At 43.2% G+C, this 17,323-nt stretch overlaps 1 pseudogene across 1 annotated transcript; it reads left to right on the top strand.

Annotated features, from left to right (window-relative positions):
* Positions 1-4,799: 4,799 nt before the first annotated feature.
* LOC311103241 (transmembrane channel-like protein 6) lies at positions 4,800-15,308 on the top strand (annotated as a pseudogene). Its single transcript has 12 exons — positions 4,800-4,821; positions 5,009-5,117; positions 5,305-5,380; positions 5,537-5,794; positions 6,196-6,396; positions 6,802-6,946; positions 9,643-9,788; positions 10,957-11,127; positions 12,907-12,997; positions 13,648-13,745; positions 14,554-14,915; positions 15,048-15,308. The product of its transcript is annotated as a transmembrane channel-like protein 6 (transcript).
* Positions 15,309-17,323: the final 2,015 nt, after the last annotated feature.

The raw sequence follows: 17,323 nt of genomic DNA, 5'->3' as shown, positions 1-17,323 counted from the left end.
AAGAGAGCAAGATAAATACTAATTCTGTCTATAGTGTATAATAACTCATTAATCTTTATTGTCAAGGCTATTGTTCATCATTAAGACAGTGTTTGCAATGATCCACCCAGTGGTGTAAAGTACTTAAGTGGAAATACTTTAAAGTACTACTTAAGTAGTTTTTTTGGGTATCTGTACTTTACTTTTATATTTCTATTTTTGACAACTTTTACTTCACTACATTCCTATAGAAAATAATGTACTTTTTACTCCATACATTTTCCCTGACACCCAAAAGTAGGATTCTGCCTTTTGATTGGGACACAGCCTGTGTATTGTGCTTTGGACATGAAAACATTGCATATTCACCACCAAATATAAAACATTTATTGGTGTTGTTGTGAGGTCTGCATATCACTGTTATTCACTTAAATCTTTTAGATTCTCTAACTAATATCGTCTCAAAAAACTGCTATCATATCCCACTCCTTACAAACTCCATTCATAATGTAGGCCTACCACTAGATGACAGCAGAAGCACACATAAGGGATTCGTGCGTGTGAGACAGTTTATTATGGATTATAGATTCACTTCATTTTATTATTTAGTGATGTGCCAATGCATTTCAATTGTCCACCACTGTAATGCAGGATTGCAATTAGAATGTTACATTGATGACAAACTGTTTAGAATGAACTTGACATTCATTAGCGAAACATTTCGCACCATGAATTACCACTAATGAGGAGGATGTATTTCATTGGTTGCGTCTGCGCCAGAGAAAGCTGAAAGTTGCTGAGCTGAGCTCCAGGCGGCATCTCTTCGGATTGATTGGTGGTGTGCGGCTGAGAATGGAAGTCTTCAAAAACGGTGAGCGGTAGAACCTACATCGATATTGCAAGTCTTATGCGTAAAACTATTCAATTTGCAGTTACAATACATATGCAGTTTTGCAAGTCGTAGGCTACTGCCTATGAACAATGATGCAGAAGTTTAGTGTACTGACTGGTGTTGTTGGTTCAATCGTGTTTCAATGTGGAAATGTAACTAACAAATTGAATCAATTCTCAGCTGTCAATCAGTGGAGGCTGGTGGGGAGAGCTATAGGAAGACGGGTTCTGGATAATGGCTGGAATGGAATTTTTGGAACGGAGCCAAACGTGGTTTCCAAATGTTTGATACTATTTCATTCCAGCCATTACAATGAGCCCGTCCTCCTATAGCAACTCCCACCAGCCTCCACTGCTGTTAATCACTTAGAAGGCTCTGGTTTAATTAATTTAATTAATTTTGTTGGATAGCTTTATATAAAATCCAAAGGTATTTGAGAAACTAGTTTGTTGTTTTTCTTTAGTAAAATTAACTCAACTAGATCCAAGAGGGAGTTTAAATATAATGTATAAATGCCTCATGAGCTTAGCTCAACTGTAGTACCCCATCAGAACCCAAAAGCTTGTTGTTTGTAAACAAAGTAAATGTAAACAAACACTGTATAGCCTTAATGCATGCTTACAACAATAATTTTGATATCATGGATGGTCAGTCCTTGATTGTTTTCATTTTCTTTAACCACCAAGTTCCTTTCACTTCCTGACTACTGGAATTTCTACATCCTGTGAGTGACTGTCTTGTTCAGTCCTGATAAAGACGTTCCTGATCAGTCCTGATCAAGACGTTCCTGATAACATGTGAACATGACACATTGCCTATGATAAGAGTCTTTGGGAGGAAGGAGTACACTAGTGGTCTGTGGGAGGAACTATGGGGGTGGCACAGGGTTCAATTCTCGGGCCGACTCTATTCTCTGTGTATATCAATGATGTCGCTCTTGCTGCTAGTGACTCTCAGATCCACCTACGCAGACGACACCATTTTGTATACATCTGGCCCTTCATTGGACTGTGTTAACAAACCTCCAAACAAGCTTCAATGCCATACAACACTCCTTCCGTGGCCTCCAACTGCTCTTAAACGCTAGTAAAACTAAATGCATGCTCTTCAATCGAACGCTGCTTGCACCCGCCTGCCCGACTAGAATCACTACTCTCGGCGGCTCTGACTTAGAATATGTGGACAACTACAAATACCTAGGTGTCTGGTTAGACTGTAAACTCTCCTTCCAGACTCACATTAAGCATCTCCAATCCAAAGTTAAATCTAGAATCGGCTTTCTATTTCGCAACAAAGCCTCCTTCACTCATGCTGCTAAACATGCCCTCGTAAAACGGACTATCCTACCGATCCTTGACTTCGGCGGTGTCATTTACAAAATAGCTTCCAACACTCTACTCAGCAAATTGGATGTAGTCTATCACAGTGCCATCCGTTTTGTCACCAAAGCCCCATATACTACCCACCATTGTGACCTGTACGCTCTCGTTGGCTGGCCCTCACTACATTTTCGTCGCCAAACCCACTGGCTCCAGGTAATCTATAAATCCCTTCTAGGCAAATCCCTGCCTTATCTTAGCTCATTGGTCACCATAGCAACACCCACCCGTAGTATGCGTTCCAGCAGGTATATCTCACTGGTCATCCCCAAAGCCAACACCTCCTTTGGCCGCCATTCCTTCCAGTTCTCTGCTGCTAATGACTGGAACGAACTGCAAAAATCTCTGAAGCTGGAGACACTTATCTCCCTCACTATCGTTAAGCATCAGTTGTCAGAGCAGCTTACCGATCACTGCACCTGTACACAGCCCATCTGTAATCAGCCCACCCAACTACCTCATCCCCATATTGTTATTTACATTGTTATTTATTTTGCTCATTTGCACCCCAGTATCTCTATTTGCACATCATCTTCTTCACATCTATCACTCCAGTGTTAATACTAAATTATAATCGTAATTATTTTGCACTATGGCCTATTTATTGCCTTACCTCCATAACTTACTACATTTGCACACACTGTATATAGATTTTCTATTGTGTTATTGACTGTACGTTTTGTTTATTCCATATGTAACTCTATTGTTTTTTCCGCACTGCTTTGCTTTATCTTGGCCAGGTCGCAGTTGTAAATGAGAACTTGTTCTCAACTGACTTACCTGGTTAAATTTTAAAAAAGAAAAAAAAGAATGACTCCGGTGTTAAAAGTTTAAAATATCAAGGTTTGGTTAGAAAATGATACACTGAACAAAAATATAAATGCAACATGTAACAATTTCAAAGATTTTACTGAGTTACAATTCATATAAAGAAGTCAGTCAATTGAAATACATTCATTAGGCCCTAATCTATGGATTTCACATGACTGGAAATCACAGTAGGTTGGTTGCGCCTTAATTGGGGAGGACGGGCTCGTGGTATCGGCGGAGCGGAATAAGTGAAATTGTATCCAACACATGGTTTCTGTGTGTTTGATGCCATTTAATTTTCTCAGTTCCATCCACTATTATGAGCCTTCCACCCCTCTGCAGCCTCCACTGCTGGTAATACAGATATGCATTTTTTGGTCACAGATACCTTTAAAAAAAGGTAGGGGTGTGGATCAGAAAACCAGTCAGTATCTGGTGTGACCACCATTTGCCTCATGCAATGCGACACATCTCCTTCGCATAGAGTTGATCAGGCTGTTGATTGTGGCCTGTGGAATGTTGTCCCACTCTTCAATAGCTGTGCGAAGTTGCTGGATATTGGCGGGAGCTGGAACACAGTCGATCCAGAGCATCCCAAACATGCTCAATGGGTGACATGTCTGGTGAGTATGCAGGCCATGGACGAACTGGGACATTTTCAGCTTCCAGGAATTGTGTACAGATCCTTGCGACATGGGGCTGTGCATTATCATGCTGAAACATGAGGTGAGGGTGGCGGATGAATGGCACGACAATGGGCCTCAGAATCTCATCACGGTATCTCTGTGCATTCATATTGCCATCGATAAATTGCAATTGTGCTTGTTGTCCTTGTCCATAGCTTATGTCTGCCCATACCATAGCCCCACCGCCACCATGGGGCACACTGTTCACAATGTTGACATCAGCAAACCGCTTGCCCACACATCTGCCATCTGCCTGGTACAGTTGAAACCGGGATACGTCCGTGAAGAGCACACTTCTCCAGTATGCCAGTGGCCATCGAAGGTGAACATTTGCCCACTGAAGTCGGTTACGATGCCAAACTGCAGTCTGGTCAAGACCCTGGTGAGGACAACGAGCACACAGATGAGCTTCCCTGAGACTGTTTCTGACAGTTTGTGCAGAAATTATTTGGTTGCGCAAACCCACAGTTTCATCAGCTGTCTGCGTGGCTGGTCTCAGACGATCCCGCAGATGAAGAAGCCGGATGTGGAGGTCGTGGGCTGGCGTGGTTACACGTGGTCTGTGGTTGAGGCCGGTTGGACGTACTGCCAAATTCTCTAAAACAACGTTGAAGGCGGCTTATGGTAGAGAAATTAACATTACATTATCTGGCAACAGCTCTGGTGGACATTCCTGCAGTCAGCATGCCAATTGCACGCTCCCTCAACTTGACAACTGTACATTTTAGTGTGGCCTTTCATGTTCCCCAGCACCTGTGTAATGATCATGCTGTTTAATCAGCTTCTTGATATGCCACACCTGTCAGGTGGATGGATTATCTTGGCAAAGGAGAAATGCTCACTAACTAGGATGTAAACAAATGTGTGCACAATTTGAGAGAAATAAGCTTTTTGTGCGTATGGAAAACTGTTAGGATCTTTTACTTCAGCTCATGAAACATGGAACTAACAATTTCCATGTTGCGTTTATATTTTTGTTCAGTGTAATATTAGCAGTTGGTGGCAGAGGTAAGTTTAACAACCAAAGCGTTGATTGCCATCTCTTCTTGTCCAATGTCCATAGACTGCATTCAAGGTAATGAAGCAAATAAGTACATTTGTGGTTTGGGCGAACTATGGTGTAACTTCAATTAAACGCAGAGTCTCAAATAGCCATCTGTCCCTTTTTTTTTTATAGCCAGGCAAATACAAGCCTGTCTCTAAAAAGCGCCGGTTGTTAATTGAAGTTTTACGGTATCCTTTTAACTGTGAGTGTATTACAGAGACCAAGAGACGCGAGCTGGTCAACAATCTTCAGAGTCTGTCGGCCGGTGACCGTGTGCATATGCTGCGTGCCATGCCCCTCAGTCTGGCAGAGAAGACTAAACTCAGGTGTATGTGCCATATTCTCTTCATTGTTTGGAATTGATTATCTTCATTGTTCCAGGATACCATTTTCTTTACATGATGCCAATGTAAAATTTGACTAAACAAATTACACAAAAGCTACTTAAACCCTTCTCTCTCTCTCGTTGCTGAATCTTCAAAGACCCCTTTTACAGTCAACATCTCTCCTTAGGAAACTTGCATTCAGTGACAAAGTTGGACAGTCCCTCTTGATCAGCCAGGTTCCCTGCAGTAGCCTCCTTAAGCGAGGGAGTATAACCAAGCTATCACTAGCATAAAACATGCTGTTGGCAATTTCATGGCTATCATTGATGTCAAATCTGAGGAAAGTGCTCCAAGCCTGACGTTAATCTCTGCACAGAGATTTTAGGCATGAAAGTAACTGTCTGTCTCCCTGTCCACAGGCTTTGTATCACGTCTTGTTCAGCGGTCTCTTCATCCTAAATTCCCTGCAGTTGTGGAAGGTGGCTCTGAAGAGGTTGTGTGGCCGCTTCGGCACTGGTGTGCTCTTCTACTTCCTCTTCCTCAGAACTCTTCTGCTCTTCAACGTCTTCCTCTTCCTCATCAACAGCCTGTTCCTGGTCTTCCCCCAGGCCATCCACCCGCCCCTTCACACCCCCAGCTCCCACAGAGTCACAGGCATGGAGCTGTTCACCGGCACAGTAAGATGAGGGTTATGATTGGTTGATTGGTTGATTATGTTCATCCACAAGGTTTTTACTTTAAATTAACGCAATCATCGGTGACATTTTGCAAGGACGATCGGTGGAGTGTAAACTCAGCTTTAAAGTGTATCACATTACAGTTTCTAGCATGCACCAAAATCTCTGTGCTGTGCGCGGTGAAGTCACAATGTGATTGTTGAGCCTCCACCGAGTACACCTAGTGGAATGTAAATCCAGCCTACACCAATTAAACCACTGCTGCTGACATACCTAGCTAAATCACAACACAATGCCCACCCATACAAATGTAAAGCACCTGAAAAGCACTTCTATATCAAAACACTACATCAGTGTTGTCAGTCTGTTTCTAAAACCACACCACCCCTCTTCCCTCTCAGGGTTATCTCTCTAACTCTAATGTTTTATGGCTACTACACCAACTCCACCATCAACACCAGTTGTAGACCTGATGACGCCACCACCGGGACTGTCTGCGGCACCACCAGTGACCCTCAGAGGATGGCCTACAACATTCCCTTAGCCTACTTCTTCACCATCGGCATATCATTCTTTATCACCGGCATCGTCCTCGTCTACAGGTTTAACGACCGCCTCAAACCTTTTGAAGTGCTGATATAGGATCAGTTTAGTGTTTTTAGGATGCGTTCACACAGGCAGTCCATTCTGATCTTTTGCCCAATTATTGGCGTAAGAACTGATCTGATTGGTCAAAAGAACAATTACTGGCAAAAGATCAGAATTCGGCTGCCTGTGTAAACGCAGCCATTGATCATTATGTGAATACTGCCCTGATATATTACTTTGGAATTTCTTTGTTAGCCTGGTCCCAGATCTGTTTGTGTTCTATAGCCAACTGCTATGGTCCGTGTTGGGTGTGACAATGCCCATAAGAGTTGGCAGGACAGATCTGTGACTAGGTTTTTCTCTTTGTTGGTCTTTCATGGGAATAATGAAATGTTTTCATTGTGCTCGTCTCATCATAGCATGTCCAAGTCCTTTGGGAGAAGTTTCTGTGTGTTCAAGTCTCAGGGAAACGTGGCCATAAAGGTCTTCTGCTCCTGGGATTTCAAAGTCAGCAAGAAGACGTCTGTCAGGCTGCAGTCGGAAAACATCAGCACCCAGCTCAAGGTACAGTACTTCAGACCAGGGTCATGTTCATTAGGGCTCACAATGGAAAATGTTTTCTAACCGAAAACTAAAATGAGCATTTCTGATTGGACAAATCCAGGTAGTGCCTCCCTGTTTCTTCCGTTTTGTGCCTAATGAACACGACCCAGGGGTTTCCAACTCCAGTCCTGGAGAGCTAATGTTACTGGGTGTGCAGGTTTATTCTGCAGCCCATCACTAATGCACCTTATTCAGCCAAATATGGTCCATGAAGACCGTGATTATTTGTTTTAGGTGTGATGAATATGATTATTTGTTTTAGGTGTGATGAACCATGATTGTTTTGCTGCTCATTTGAATCAGGTGTGTTAGTGATTGGCAGGAGCAAAAGCCTGCACACCCCATTAGTTCTCCCTGTGACAAACGAAATAGAGGCCTGATCAAGCTCATGTTCTATGCACACAGTCAGTCAGATACTGAAGGCCGCTCCCAGTCAGATACTGAAGGCCGCTCCCAGTCAGATACTGAAGGCCGCTCCCAGTCAGATACTGAAGGCCGCTCCCAGTCAGATACTGAAGGCCGCTCCCAGTCAGATACTGAAGGCCGCTCCCAGTCAGATACTGAAGGCCGCTCCCAGTCAGATACTGAAGGCCGCTCCCAGTCAGATACTGAAGGCCGCTCCCAGTCAGATACTGAAGGCCGCTCCCAGTCAGATACTGAAGGCCGCTCCCAGTCCGTCAATTTGCGACTGATAGATCTGCATATCTACAGTATCTAAAGGCCATAACTGTTCTAGCAGGTATTGAAATACACACAGGATGTAGGTCTAGGTGGGTGTGGTGTAGCATGCCTATAAGAAGCTACATTCTGCAGGCCCAGTATCAACAGAAAATAAACAATAATATGCAATCATTTTAAGATATGGAAATGAGACTAGGTTAGCTACAAGGAACTACAGTGGGGGAAAAAAGTATTTAGTCAGCCACCAATTGTGCAAGTTCTCCCACTTAAAAAGATGAGAGGCCTGTAATTTTCATCATAGGTACACGTCAACTATGACAGACAAAATGAGAAAAAAATATCCTGAAAATCACATTGTAGGATTTTTAATGAATTTATTTGCAAATTATGGTGGAAAATAAGTATTTGGTCAATAACAAAAGTTTCTCAATACTTTGTTATATACCCTTTGTTGGCAATGGCACAGGTCAAACGTAAGTCTTCACAAGGTTTTCACACACTGTTGCTGGTATTTTGGCCCATTCCTCCATGCAGATCTCCTCTAGAGCAGTGATGTTTTGGGGCTGTCACTGGGCAACACGGACTTTCAACTCCCTCCAAATATTTTCTATGGGGTTGAGATCTGGAGACTGGCTAGGCCACTCCAGGACCTTAATGCTTCTTACGAAGCCACTCCTTCGTTGCCCGGGCGGAGTGTTTGGGATCATTGTCATGCTGAAAGACCCAGCCACGTTTCATCTTCAATGCCCTTGCTGATGGAAGGAGGATTTCACTCAAAATCTCACGATACATGGCCCCATTCTTTCCTTTACACGGATCAGTCGTCCTGGTCCCTTTGCAGAAAAACAGCCCCAAAGCATGATGTTTCCACCCCCATGCTTCACAGTAGGTATGGTGATCTTTGGATGCAACTCAGCATTCTTTGTCCTCCAAACACGACGAGTTGAGTTTTTACCAAATAGTTCTATTTTGGTTTCATCTGACCATATGACATTCTCCCAATCCTCTTCTGGATCATCCAAATGCACTCTAGCAAACTTCAGATGGGCCTGGACATATACTGGCTTAAGCAGGGGGACACGTCTGGCACTGCAGGATTTGAGTCCCTGGCGGCGTAGTGTGTTACTGATGGTAGGCTTTGTTACTTTGGTCCCAGCTCTCTGCAGGTCATTCACTAGGTCCCCCCGTGTGGTTCTGGAATTTTTGCTCACCATTCTTGTGATCATTTTGACCCCACGGGGTGAGATCTTGCATGGAGCCCCAGATCGAGGGAGATTATCAGTGGTCTTGTATGTCTTCCATTTCCTAATAGTTGCTCCCACAGTTGATTTCTTCAAACCAAGCTGCTTACCTATTGCAGATTCAGTCTTCCCAGCCTGGTGCAGGTCTACAATTTTGTTTCTGGTGTCCTTTGACAGCTCTTTGGTCTTGGCCATAGTGGAGTTTGGAGTGTGACTGTTTGAGGTTGTGGACAGGTGTCTTTTATACTGATAACAAGTTCAAACAGGTGCCATTAATACAGGTAACGAGTGGAGGACAGAGGAGCCTCTTAAAGAAGAAGTTACAGGTCTGTGAGAGCCAGAAATCTTGCTTGTTTGTAGGTGACCAAATACTTATTTTCCACCATAATTTGCAAATTCATAACAAATCCTACAATGTGATTTTCTGGATTTTTTTTTCTTCTCAATTTGTCTGTCATAGTTGACGTGTACCTATGATGAAAATTACAGGCCTCTCATCTTTTTAAGTGGGAGAACTTGCACAATTGGTGGCTGACTAAATACTTATTTTCCCCACTGTACATTACGACGCAGATGAAAATACTGACTGTGAAAGTTATTTTTGAGTGTTGTAGTTTCGCTGACTCTACATTCACAAACACTGTTTGGCCAAGGATGAAAATGAGCTGAGTTGTCGGTTATTGTGTACTGTCCCTGTTAAATAAATACAGACTGTTGTCTCTTTGTTCTTGCCAGGAGCTGTTGTCGGAGGTGAACTGCAGAGAGGAGGAGAAGGGCAGGCTGGCTGGGATGCGGTGCACCTGCTAGCATGCAGCATGTGTCTGGGGAGCACGTTCTGCTGTGTCCTCGGCATCCACTGCTTTGCCAAGTACATGCACCTGGTTAGTGTGCGCGCATGCGTATGTATGTGTGTGGTGTTAGAGGGTGGGGCGGGGAGGGGGGGGGGGTGGGGACTGTTATCACACCATAGAGCTCTATGCAAATCCAGCCACAGCTAAACTGTTACACCCTTTTCACACTGCCGAGCCAAGCGGAGCTGTACAACACTGGTCTGGTTAGGCATCCTCTATAGCTGCTGGAACTGTGCTGGAGTGGACAATGTGGAAAGAAAATAGGCTATACGAACCAGCACAGTACGGTTCAGGTTTGCACAATAGGGGCTTGGGTAGTTTTTTTGTGGCTGCTCTCTCTAAGGTAGATGAGCCTTCACCAAGGAGAGAGGGCTTCCTCTGTCACTGTCCCCATGACCTACTGCTGCTGTTGTCACACCAGCCCATTGGCTACCTTCCAATGTTCATACTAGCATACCACATAGAGTGCACTGCCCAATACTGTACATAACTTCCTTATTAGTAGTAAGTTATTGTGTGGCTATTGGAAGAGCGACATCACCGCTTTACTTTCAAGTATTGCCACAGTTGTTTTGGGGGTAGCTTTTCTCAGAGCTTATCTCTGAGAATCAGAGTTGTAGTTGTAGAATTAGACTTTCTGGAGTCAACAGAGGAAATCACATTGTGAAATCAGAAAGCAGCTTAACACATGTTGTTGCCTGCAAAACAAGACCGGGAGATGTCTCGGGGGGCCTACTCGAAGGGAATGCAACATTCTCAATGTTGGAGTAAGTTAGAGAAGCCTGGTTCCAGCTCTGTGGTGTCTACTATGGTTGTTGTCATGCCAAATAACACAAACCGATCTGGGACCAGGCTATAGTCAGCGACGTAGAGCCTTGCTTGTTCTTACCATAATCAGTCTGCACTGCAGTGTTTCTATAGCCTGGTCACAGGTCTGTTAGTTCTGTATAGCACACTCCTATGGTTGTACGTTTGACAATGACTGTAGGAGTTGAGAAGACCGATCTGTGACCACTGCCCACCAAACTAATATTTTATAGCAACAATGTTCTGAACATAGTGTCCAAATGATAAAGCTTCCAACACCCCTGGTCTCTTCTGTAGGCCTTTGCAACACTCCTGATACGTTGTTACACTCTCTCTCTCCTCTTGACAAGACAGTCCATTGTTTAATCTATCTTTCCTTCAATATGACCAGAGGAGACTTGAGGATGCAGAGGGGGAGGTCAGTTTGGTGCATGAGGCTCGTCTGCTGGCCCTGCCTGGGGTTGTGTCCTGTGGGAACCTGCTCCTCACTGGTCTCTTCAACCTCGTGTCTTGGATGGAGAACTACAACTCGCCCATTGTACAGCTCTGTTGCCATCTTCAGGTAAATACTGGAACTACAACTAGTCAGAGCTGTTAAATGTTTGTGCATGTTAGTACATTAATTTTAGCCAAATTCTGGTAACTTTCCCAAAATTTGAATATTTTTCCCAGAAATCCTGGTTGGAGGATTCTGGATTTCCTGCTTATCCCCTCCTGATTCTGGGAATCTTCCAACTGGGATTTCTGGGAAACCAGCACATTTTGGGGAAAATGACAGAAATGTACAACCCTAGTTGTCCATCAAATTACGTCGGTGAATTATCTTACCAAAAGCTAACGTCACAATCCAATATGTAAATTGCATGTTGCTTAGACTATGTTTACCATTCATTCTGGATTGTGATATTTAATTTGGGGTTGAAGCATACAGCTAGCTCTACACAACCTACAGTGTGGGATGTGGACTAATATTGACATTAGACTACAGAAAAACATCTGACAAGGTTTGATTTTTGGAGTGTAATGTCCCTTTAATTCAAAGCATGACTGACAAGCAACACAAATACAAGTATAGTCAGAACACGTGCTAAGGAGGTTCAAATGTATGCAACTCTCCCCAGTGACATTTCCATGTAATCAAGTAGCACAGAGAACATTGTCAGCACTTACATGGACAGAAAGCCAGTCCAACAAGTGCCTATATCAGTACATGGTGCACAGTTGAAACCAAGGGGAGTTAGTCTGAATGTCACTGGTCCAAAACAAAGGGATGGGGCCATTCACAAAAGTATACCATACTAACGATACCATAAAAATACCATAAAACCTCAGAGTAACATATATATTTTAGATGCTCCTATCAAAATGGTTAACAGAAGCCCAATAAGTGTGTGCAATAAAGCTCCTCAACCCACGGACAAAGTGGTACAGCAGGGTCATGTTCATTAGGCATCAAACTGAAGAAAATGAACTGAAACAGAGAGCGACTACCTGGGCTTGTCCAATTAGAAACGGTCATATTCGCTGTCCGTTGCAAAATGTTTTTAAAAAGCGTGCCTTAACGAACTCAACCCAACTCCACCCAACAAATGTTCATTCCTCTCTAACCAGTATCTGGAGCCATGTATCAAGCTTCTCAAAGTAGAGGTGCTGATCTAGAATCTGGTCCTCCCTGTAAATGTAATCTTATTCTTTGTGATCTAAAAGGCTAAACCAGGGGTACTCAACTACTATTTGAGAAGGTCCAGTCACACATTTACTAGGTGGCAAAGATCCGGATGGATATTGTCATTTATCGCCGTAGTAACAAAACCCCACCTCACAACGCGAAAATGCGACCCCCGAACTGTTCACACCTCTCTTGTTGGCAGAAAGAAAATGTTGCAGTTTTTAAAGCTAATTTCCTGCAATTCTACATGTCTAATGTGTGTTCATTTGATACCTGAGTGACTCAACAAAATCAATGGGGGGCCCCTGGGCATGTAATCCAGCCATGATAACTACAATATTTAGATAGGCTAACCAGCTATCTAGCTGATATGGGCTAGTAGTTTAACAATTGGACATTTCTGTCAGTTGTAAATAGCTGTAGGTCTGTCGGTGAATGACATAAGAGAAAAACTGCCCATGCACTTACACATTTCGAAATTGCACCTTGTGCATTCTATTATAACTCTCAGTAGCAGCAAGGTGAAAGCTGATACAGACCCGCAGTCTGTATTGACCCCGTTCTGGGTCCGGATCTGGACCATGGTCCTCCAGTTGAGTATGGCTGGGCTAAACTGATCTTAAATCAACATTTACTCTGAGACACTTGATACATACATCCTGTTTTATACAGGAACTTACTGCTGAAGGTGAGCATTCTTGGAGTACTGTGCTACCATTGGCTGGGTAAAATTGCAGCTGAATCAGAGCGACATGGTCAGCAGGTAAGACACATGGAACACCTGATACTTGTCACCAGGCTGTCTGTCATAAAACTAGATGTCTGTCACCTTCAAATTAAGGTCCCCTTACATGGTGGTAGTAGTAGTGACATTTACATTTTCAAATGGCCGCTGCACAGTTTGGATTGATTGATTTTATTTGTCAGTTTAAAAAGAAAAACATATACACACAGTACAAAAAAATTTAAGTGACCGGTATTGCACAATAAAGACAGTGACTTACTTCCATTGTGGTCGCTATTTTTTTACATAAATCCATATACAATTACATAGATACAGGTACGATGCAGACAAAAGAAGGCTCGACCTCCAGATGAGGGGGGAGTTTAAGTACAATTATTACAAGCTTGTTTTGGCTGGTCTGTAGTTTATTCTTTTGATGTTTGGGGCTGCTGGTGAATCATGATGTGCAGGTATAATCAAAGTGACACTGGACTAGCTCACTTGCCAGAGTCTTTATGGTGTCTATAGCTTTATGGTGTCAACCCTCCCTTATGTAGGCCTTGCAAGTGAAGCAATTTTGCAGTCCCACAAAATGAGTTCCCATATCAGATGACAATTAGTATTTTAATAAATTTCCCACAACAGTTGTTGTAATTAAACTTTTGGCATTGGTATCTTGGTCTCTACAGTGCTGGGAGAGCTTTGTTGGTCAGGAGCTGTATTGATTCCTGTTCATGGATTTCATATTCACGGTTCTCTAAACGGTCTTCTGAGAATTTATTTGGAAGTAAGTAGTGTTTTGTGGTAATAATTCCTGTAAGATGTACTGATACTCCCCTCTCTGTACCCCCATGTTGTGGAGATGTGTTTGTGTAGACCTATATTCTACTAAATTCACTGTGCTCTACTTGCTCTTTTGGAGAATCTGTTTGGAATTATGTGATTGACTGACCAGCTGAGCATGTTTTGGAGATGTTTGTGTTTATAATTCCTGGGAGATGTAACTGATATTCTATTTTCATTTTCACTGTGCTTGGCATGCTCTGGGTCATTTCTGAGGAAGTCAGTAGTGAAGTTGCCGCTGAGCGTGTCCATTACCTTCATTAGTCAGACAGCTAAACAGTAACCAATAGGGTTTTTGTAATATTTGTATATGATTCTATTTCTGTTATTGTCATATTTGCAGTCATTCTGTACAGTATGTTGAAGTTGTAACTGCCAAAATGTATTTGAGAAATGGAAATTGTGAATAAGTATACCTTTTTTATAAAGTTGTGCATGGCAGACCTGCTGAACATGTTGTGTTTAGAATTCCTGTAAAATATACTGATACTCCACTCTCTGCTCCACTAGTGTGACCAACACCTGGTGAAGGTAGGCCCAAGCTCAGCTCCACCAGTATGACCATTTCAGTGACAGTGGTACACTCATCAAAAGAGGTCAAACAACCATGTCTAAACCCTGCACTTGTCATAACCAGAGGCCAAAAAAGTGTTGAAAAACTATTAGGTAAGTAAAGGTCCGGTCCAGAAATGTATGGTCCCCAACATGCTCTGTTTGCCTGCCTTCTCTTGCCTTGCTCACTTCAGTGCGAGCCGCTTCCTTCAATTGAAAATTAATAGGATTCGTCATTTTGTCTCCAGCTATCGTCCTCCATGGAAGCCTCAGCGGTGTTCGACACATCAGTCTCTCTTCTCTTGTTGCTGTTCTCCTCCCTCAGAGCAGTCTACTGATGAACTGTCTTGTTGCTGTTCTCCCTCCTCAGAGCAGTCTTCTGGTGAACTCTCTTGTTGCTGTTCTCCTCCCTCAGAGCAGTCTACTGGTGAACTCTCTTGTTGCTGTTCTCCCTCCTCAGAGCAGTCTTCTGGTGAACTGTCTTGTTGCTGTTCTCCTCCCTCAGAGAAGTCTACTGGTGAACTCTCTTGTTGCTGTTCTCCCTCCTCAGAGCAGTCTACTGGTGAACTATCTTGTTGCTGTTCTCCTCCCTCAGAGCAGGCTACTGATGAACTGTCTTGTTGCTGTTCTCCCTCAGAGCAGTCTACTGGTGAACTATCTTGTTGCTGTTCTCCTCCCTCAGAGCAGGCTACTGGTGAACTCTCTTGTTGCTGTTCTCCCTCCTCAGAGCAGTCTACTGGTGAACTGTCTTGTTGCTGTTCTCCCTCCTCAGAGCAGTCTACTGGTGAACTCTCTTGTTGCTGTTCTCCCTCCTCAGAGCAGTCTACTGGTGAACTGCCAGGCATCCAGGAAGCCATGGAGGGCCAGTCAGATGAGCACCTTCTTCATCTCTCTGCTGTGTTTCCCCTCCTTCCTCGGGGCCACCGTGTCTGTGACCTACACCATATGGACGTGAGACTGTCCAACACACACACACAGCTGTGTCTGTGACACACACAAATACAATGGGGGGAAAAAAGTATTTAGTCAGCCACCAATTGTGCAAGTTCTCCCACTTAAAAAGATGAGAGAGGCCTGTAATTTTCATCATAGGTACACATCAACTATGACAGACAAATTGAGATTTTTTTTCCAGAAAATCACATTGTAGGATTTTTTATGAATTTATTTGCAAATTATGGTGGAAAATAAGTATTTGGTCACCTACAAACAAGCATGATTTCTGGCTCTCACAGACCTGTAACAACTTCTTTAAGAGGCTCCTCTGTCCTCCACTCGTTACCTGTATTAATGGCACCTGTTTGCATCTACTGTCCCCTTCCTCCAGGCCTCCGCCACAGGGCAGTGAGGTGAGTGACCCTGACTGGGCCGCGTTCATTAGCGTACGCAACAGAAAACGTTTTGAAACAGAAAATTAAAATGTTCAGCAACAGAAAATGAAGTCCAGGTAGGCCCTCCCTGTTTGTGTGCTTTTTGTTTTCTGTTTGGTGCCGAATGAACATGACCCTGGTGTATGACCTCTAAGAGCTGCTGCTCTGTACCAAAACCATGATGTTGTCTTCTGACAGATCTGTCTTGTCCTACAAACACAGATTCAGTTTGATATGTTAGTCTAAACGGATTCAGGTCATTTGCAGAGTTTTCTGTTAAATATTACATCGGTTTCCCTTATGTCATTTCAGGTTTAATATGTTTTAATGGAAGATTCAGTTATTCCAGAGTATTCATTGGATGCTGCAAGTTGAATTTTGGACTCCCATCACATCAAGGATATTTGAATGCTATCAACCAGTCAACGTGAACTCAAAGTGGATTGATGTGTGTGGTGAAGGACATTGAGCCATTTCTTGTAGAATGTAAAGTAACTGAGACTGATATGTATTCAAGACCACCGAGGTGGTTTTTATACTAGTATGGTATTTCCAACGTGGGCCATAAATAGCTGCCTGTCACCACTTTCAACCTTCAATGTATACTGAAAAAAAGATATAAACGCAAGATGCAACAATTTCAACGATTTTACTGAGTTACAGTTTATATGAGGAAATCAGTCAACTGAAATAAATAAATTAAGCCTAATCTATGAATTTCACATCACTGGGCAGGGGCACAGCCATGGGTAGGCCTGAGAGGGCATAGGTCCACCCACTTGGAAGCCAGGCCCACTCACTGGGGAGCCAGGCCCAGCCAATCGGAATGAGTTTTTGCCCACAAAAGGGCTTTATTACAGACAGAAATACTCCTCAGTTTCATCAGCTCTCCGGGTGGCTGGTCTCAGATGATCCCACAGGTGAATAATCCAGATGTGGAGGTCCTGGGCTGGCGTGGTTACACGTGGTCTGCGGTTTTGAGACCGGTTGGACGTATTGCCAAATTCTCTAAAACAACATATGGTAGAGAAATGAACACTACATTCTCTGGCAACAGCTCTGGTGGACATTCCTGCAGTCAGCATGCCAATTGCACGCTCCCTCAAAACTTGAGACAACTGTGGCTTTGTGATGTGACAAAACTGCACATTTTAGTGTGGCCTTTTATTGTCCCCAGCACAAGGTGCACCTGTGTAATGATCATGCTGTTTTATCAGCTCCTTGATATGCCACACCTGTCAGGTGGATGAGTTATCTTGGCAAAGGAGAAATGCTCACTAACTAGGATGTAAACAAATTGTGCACAAAATTTGAGAGAAATACGTTTTTTTGTGCGTATTGAACATTTCTGGGATCTTTTATTTCAGCTCATGAAACATGGGACCAACACTTTTGTTGCGTTTTTATATTTTTGTTCAGTATACTATATTATGTTGGGTTTTATTGTTCTACTTTGTACTCAGTTAATATTAAATTGTCACTGTCTATGCATTTCATTTAATACGTTTGTCTTACTGACACGTCACCTAATGTTACCTAGATTGTTACTTAACATTAATTCTTAGGAGGCTACATATCACAACGGGGAGGAGGGGGGAAC

Source organism: Coregonus lavaretus (assembly GCF_964263955.1).
Source record: "Coregonus lavaretus genome assembly, chromosome: 28".
Classification (NCBI taxonomy): domain Eukaryota; kingdom Metazoa; phylum Chordata; class Actinopteri; order Salmoniformes; family Salmonidae; genus Coregonus; species Coregonus lavaretus.
The sequence above is the reverse complement of the archived record's forward strand: the minus strand, read 5'-3'. Positions and strand labels throughout refer to the sequence as shown.